Source organism: Aquila chrysaetos, chromosome 6 (assembly GCF_900496995.4).
Source record: "Aquila chrysaetos chrysaetos chromosome 6, bAquChr1.4, whole genome shotgun sequence".
In the NCBI taxonomy this organism is placed as follows: Eukaryota; Metazoa; Chordata; class Aves; order Accipitriformes; family Accipitridae; genus Aquila; species Aquila chrysaetos.
Genome location: NC_044009.1, coordinates 52457681 through 52464264, shown reverse-complemented (window position 1 = coordinate 52464264; position 6584 = coordinate 52457681). Strand labels below are relative to the sequence as shown.

The window sequence follows — 6584 nt, the reverse complement described above, 5'->3', positions numbered from 1 at the left end:
CAGGTGTCCTTGTCTGGGGAGACATGCCCAAGAAATGAGGAACTGCACCTACAGCTTATAGTAACCGGCACCTAAATCCATCATAAATCACAAGGCTAAAGACAGTAACCCAGGGAAGGCTGGGCAGAGCCAGGAAAAGACAAAGCATCTCCTTTCAGATTTTGAATGAGACCCCTTATCTTCTCGTACAAGGTGAGCAGATCTTGCTTGGATAGGAAGACGTTTCAGATTAAATGGGATGCTTCAGTAGCACCATTAATTCTAGACAGCAAATATGAGACTTAAAAATTCTACCATGGCAGAAAAATCTGATGAAGGCCTTTTAATGTTTATGTATCTAGAGATTGTTAATTTGGACTCTGCCAGGGGTGCAAGGATTATGGTTTATAGTTTTAACTTTAATTTCAAGCTATGTATGAATTATGTAAACTAGTGACTGAGGAGCTATTTCACACAGATCAGTATCTCCATCCTGAAGTGGGAGAACTGGCTTGGTGTGGCACTGGAAACAGCAAAAGCACCGCCTGTTCAATTTTAATACTGTTAAAACATTTGGCTCAACTTCACCCTGTTTGTAACAGATCTTAAACACCGAAGCAGCAAAGTCTACAAACGGGGTAAAACTGGCTTTCTTCTCTACCACTGAAGGGTAATACCAAATTCAACAGAAAACATTAACACACACATCAGAGATACCAAATAAATTCCTCATCAGAATACCTTTATTTCATATACTGAACAATGTAAAAATCACAGCTTATAATGCATTCCTTCAATACATATACACACGCAGAAACACACACAGAGTTGAATTAAAATTATACAAGCTGATTGCATTTTTAATCTTATCCGCAACCTAAGAACTCCAGTGGATATTCACAAAGAATTTTTCCTTGATCCCACAATCCAAGAAAGATTAAAAGTAAAAGGCAAAGGGTACACGCTCACTTCCATCATCAGAACACCATAAGACACTTCAAATACATCCATGTAGAAAATAGGTCTGTGTGGGCTCACCCTGCCCTCACCCTAAGCCACCTGGACTTGGGAGGCTGGTTCCAGCTGGGTGCTGCTGCACCCTGCCTTTTATTAGCTTCAGAACAGTGCTAACGAGCCAGCACAGCTCCCCATCTGGGGCAGCTCAAAGCTCGCCACTTCAGCACCTTCACTAAATGAGCTCACATCTGACTGCAGAAAAGTGGTTTAAAAGTCTGTACCCTCGAAGTGCAATATTAATAGTGTTTGATAATAATGGAGGTGGGCAGAAATCAGATAATATTATACAGGTGCAAAAATAAAATCCACATCCCCTAATATCTACTCTCTTCAAATGGGAAGGCAATGTAACATACGATATGCAGTGCAATGCTAGTAAACGAAAAACATATTACAAGTTTTGCAATTATAGGAGGTACCGTCAGTTACAATAGTTAAATAGTAGCAACAAAGATAAACATGACATCACTCTGACAAATAAACAAACACCAAGAGAGCAGGACTGTGTGCTTTTTTTTCTTTAGTTCCTACAGAAGTTATTTCCAGAAGTTTTTGACTACAGTTGTTGAATTTTAACTCATTTTAGCAGTACATGATCTCAGTGAAAATTGTTTAAGTACAAAAACAAGTCTTTATGCATGCCAGTGTCAAGAAAATAGCACCAGTTTTTCAATTTTAAATAAATCCTCACTCTCCAACTTGAGTTTATAGTAAAGTAATTTTTAAAATTAATTTTTAATCTGAATGTGTCACTATTACAATTCAACCTGAGAAGCTGCTGTCTTGGCACAAGGAACCCATGCAGTAGCTGCTTCTTCAGCACTGCATCTCACCTCAGTACAAGTTCTTGTTATTCGTTCAGATCATTTAAGATCACCAGCAGATCAACCAAAGCCACGCCAACGCCGAGCACAGCCGAGACTACTCCCTGGATCTCTTCAACTATGCTCCTGTGAATTTCAAGACAGCATTTGCCTGTTCTGCAGCACCATGACACTGTTAAGTTCAGCTTATACTGCACTCAAAGTCCTCAGCCCTTTCCTAGCTACTGCAGCATCAGCTGTTTCCACAGCTGGACCTTAGCAAACAACCTGCATCACAGCTAAATTTGGTGGTGCAATTAAGTGGCACAAAACAAAATTATAAATTTGGAATTTTTGCACCTTTACCACACCTCCAGCCCTTCTCTCACTTTATTCAAGTTTCTATCCCACTGACTAAATTCACAGACAGTAATTTTAGTATTGAGGTCATGTGAAATGATTCCTTACATATGCAGTTTCACCTGTACATTCATACTAGATTCCTTTGTTTTCTCTAAAACCAGAGCATTTTGTCCAAGTTTAATGAGTGCATCATATTTTAAATAACATACATTTCAGCAATAAACACAGTACCTAAATCGATGACACCGTAATTATAATGGCCATATGTATTAACTGCTGAGCTTTAACAATTATTTAGTGACCCCCCAGCCTACATGCACATACACACTGCGGTTGCTTACTGCCGCCATAATTCAAATCAACATCAGTTCCTTCCACTCCTCTGAAAAAAAAAGAAAAAAAGAAAGAAAAAAAAAAACAATGCTAAAAACCATTCTAAAGGCTTCCCGCAGTTCTGGCAGCCCACACAGACAACTAACTCCACGACATGCCGAATCAACGCGGCTCGTTTCTTTTGAGACCCCCCTCTCAGTGGTTCGCTCATCAAGCTGTCTGGTGAATACATTGTATCGGTGTAATCCGCAAAAGAAGAAATCCACCCACTCACCCTCTGCAGAGACTAATAACGGGAACACAGAACAGCTGTAACACAGCTGGTTCTGTCCAAACAAACTGCTCAACTTTGCAAGATGTTTTTAAAGAAGAGATTAGGTAAATTCTTCAGGCAAAACTCTTACCTTCATTGTCCCTAGGATATTGTTCACATCTCTTATATGCATCCATCCCTCTTGTAAGTTTTGAGTACAAACTGGTAGGTTTGGTTTTTTTACAGTGAGTTCCTGTAACTTTCACAAAACTATCAAGAACAGACACTTGGTGCCTTCACTAAGGGCACAGCCTGAGTTCAACCCTCCCTGGAAAACAGAGAAATAATCCATACAGAAATCATCCAGGAATTCATTCACAAACACAAGTCTAAAACTTAAACTTTGTTTCCAGCGCTCACAGCACTGCTTGCTCCTCCCTGAAAAAAAGAAAAAAAAATCACAAAACCACGCCTCAAACTGTTTTTCTGGAACTTTAAACCCAAACATCTTTACTTAAGACAACAGTGCATTAACATAGTGCAGCTTTCCCTGCTGAAAGCTGGGGACAGTGTCCTGTCTTGTGGGAGCTACTGCCTCAGGGGTGACAAACAGTACAGTCAAACCCACAGCAGAACCCACGCGCCTCGCCATGCGTACAGACACGCCTCACTCTTACCGTCTGCATCTTCACAGTTGCCCTGACCACATCTTTAAGAGAATACTCGTTATAAATAGTTATGAAGCTAAGTTTCCATTGCTTTTCTGACACAGACAGTAGCCTTTTATTCATTTCTAAATCACATGGACAACACAGGTGAACAGGATTGACAACTTCCCCAGCAAGACCCAGGATTTCGCAGATGGTGACGATTTCTTCACATGATGAGTACCAGATGACATCTTTCACCAAACAGCGTGCGGCCTGCAATTGGATTTGAGCCATGCAACACAAAGCTGCGCATACACCCTGTTTACATAGAACCCAGCCAGAAAAGGATACATAGGTCAGTTTGCAAAATACAAGCACTTTCCAAAATAATCACTTGCAAATTTGCAGTTAAGTTTGCTGAAGAGGCAGTGATTGAAATACGTAATTTTGCATTTGAAAACATATTGAAGCCTAAGAATCAAGTCTTAAATCATGCAGCAGGACATGCCAAGCTGTTAGGAAGGGATGCTGATTTTATGAACTGATGAAGATAAACTGATTTTTAGTACGACAGAATTCAAGTTCTAATATCCTGTCCACAAGCTGCCCTGTTTTATCACATGGCGATACCTGTACAAAACTTCAACATGGTAAAAACACATATTAAAGCAAAAGCACTGTTACAAATCAACAACTCAATCTGTCTGCACTATCATTGCTGCTTTTTAATTTCCTTCTTTGGTCCTGGTAAAAGTCAACATCGACCTGAGCAAATTTCAGCGTGTTTCTTCATAAAAGCATAACAAAGACTCAATCAAAAAGACACCACAAGTTAGAAGCAAGGTATGTGATTCAAATATAATTTGCCTAGTGCTTTTGTCTCCTTGAAAACACATATCTGAAACATGATTTTTAACATGATTAACTTTTTTATAATACGCCTATAAAAGCCAGCTGAAAGCATCAAGATAATGCTTATCTACAGTAATCCGACAGAGCCACACATGATATTCTGCTCTTATTGGACAACCAGTTGGGAATTTAATACCTTATTCAGAGGAGAACTCTTAATTAGAGACTCTCACCCAAGCCCAGTGACATTAGACATGTATTCTTTCAGCCTGGATATAGTATTTCCTATTTACAGAGTTTTAAAATTATCTGTGCATTTCACACAAAATAAATTAAGCTTTGAAATAGAAGTGTTGCTCCTTATTAAGGGATAACGAATTGACTTGACAGGTACATTTGGTATAGAGGAAAACCAGTGGCAGAACTAGAAACAGTTCCCATCAACAAATGCCAAGTTCCACCACAAGAGTATTACTACGGTAGGACGATCCTGTTGTAATGTCACAGAGATCGTAACTTTGGGTCTTTGTAGGATCACAGCTTAGGCAAATCCTGTCAGTCATCATGCGGAACTTAAGACTACTATTAAACAGACTTGTTAAGTGACAGGAGTAGGACACCTGTACAAAATGCTTCCCCATTTAGAAGCTAGCACTTATTTGCAGTATCAAAAAAACCCAAACCAAAACAACCTCACACACTATTACATCTAAAGGTCCACATTTGCAACACATTTTAAAAACCTACAAAAATATGTACAGTGTGCTCACCTCTACTTACAAGTTACAGATACTGAGACATAAAACAATGAGTTGACACTATGTATATAAATGAAATAGAGACACATCCCATACAATTTTTACCTTGATATAATAAATGAACGCCTTCCTGCACACCAAAAACTTTTCAGTAGGTGTATATATTCTTATAAAAAGCTAGCTACACACCATATGCAAAAAAACCCCAGTTTGACACAGTTTTTACCATTTTATTGGAAACCAAGAGTTACATTTTACAGTTAATTTCAGTTTAAGTTACAGTGAGTTTTAACATTGGGTCAATTTTCAGCTCTCCTTTTCTGGCCTTTTTCCTCCCCCTTCTCTCACCATTTCCAGTAGCAAATCTGACCACAAATTACGAAGGGGGCTGAGGGACCAGGACAGTTACTGCTGCAGGACTGAAGTAGTAAGGCACGTTCTGATCTGAAGTAGGGCAGAGGGTAGAAGGAGAGAGAAGACATGAAGAAACAGTGCGAAACTGATGTTTAAGATAGTCGGTTGGTTCAGGTCAAGCTCTATCAAGCAGAGTTTATATTCTCAAAATAAAAAGCAAGAAGTAGGGCTTTTTTAAATTAAGGTTACTTTGAATCCCTATCAACGTCCATCATATTAAGTCTTCTCAAAAAATTATTCATAAAATATGGATTTCATAAAAATGTTGCACAAAACCCGTGAAAGCATCAACACGCTTGCAACATCACACCTTGCCCAGCTGAGCCTCTCCTAACCAATTCTCATTCGAGGCAGCAGGACGGGATTCCTAAAAAGGATAAAACCTTTCAGGTGCTTCCGCAAGTCTCCTTGGAAAAGGTCAAAGGCTTCAGTGCTTGAAGAAGTCCTAATTTCAACTATCTTCGACAAGATTTGTAACGACTCTCTACCTCAACTTGCCCTAAGTAAACCAGCGACTGTAATTTAAAGCAGGACACTTTTCTTCTTGGAACTGGAGGAAGACTTACAGAGCTACCAATGCAGGGTTTTTTCCAGGGCGACAAAGCAACCCCCCCCCCCCCCCCCCCCCCACACACACACTGTGCGGCTCTCAACCCACAGGGCGGCAGAAAGCCCTCCTCAGGGCGGCAATACCCGTCCCGCGGGCCACGCCGGTCCCGAGTGGGCTAAGCTCAGCTCTTCCACGGGCCTACCTCAGCCTCCCGGCTGAGCAGCCCCAGGCTGCCCGCCCTCAGCCACGGTTCGACGGCGGGGGAGAGCGCGCCGGGCCGGGCCAGGCCAGGCCAGGCCAGGCCGGGGACCTTCTCCCGCCCTGAGGAGCCGCCTCCGCCATGGCAGCCGCTGCACACGGCCCGCTTCTCCCTCAGGAGGCGCCTACCACCGCGCTCCCCAGGGGGGGTATACTGCCGCCCCGCCGCGCGCCTCCAGCTGCCCCGCTCGGCACGTACCAACCCGCACCGGCACAGGGGGGAGTGGCGGAAGGGGAGCGGACAATGAAGCCGAACCTCCGAGCCGGCGCGTACCACCCGCCTCACGGCGGAGGGGAGGGCGACCGTCACCTCCCGGTCTGCTTGAACGGGCGGCGAAGGCGGCGCTAGGGCGC

General features: G+C 42.4%; 1 long non-coding RNA gene across 2 annotated transcripts; it reads right to left on the bottom strand.

Moving 5' to 3' along the window:
• Positions 1 to 700: 700 nt before the first annotated feature.
• LOC115342433 lies at positions 701 to 6541 on the bottom strand. Of its 2 annotated transcripts, XR_005932580.1 has the most exons (3): positions 6175 to 6541; positions 5357 to 5452; positions 701 to 3076 (listed from the first exon to the last, which is right to left on the bottom strand). It is a non-coding gene; the product is annotated as an uncharacterized LOC115342433 (long non-coding RNA). The 2 variants fall into 2 exon arrangements; XR_003923754.2 differs by lacking the exon at positions 701 to 3076 and having other exon boundaries at positions 5223 to 5452.
• Positions 6542 to 6584: the final 43 nt, after the last annotated feature.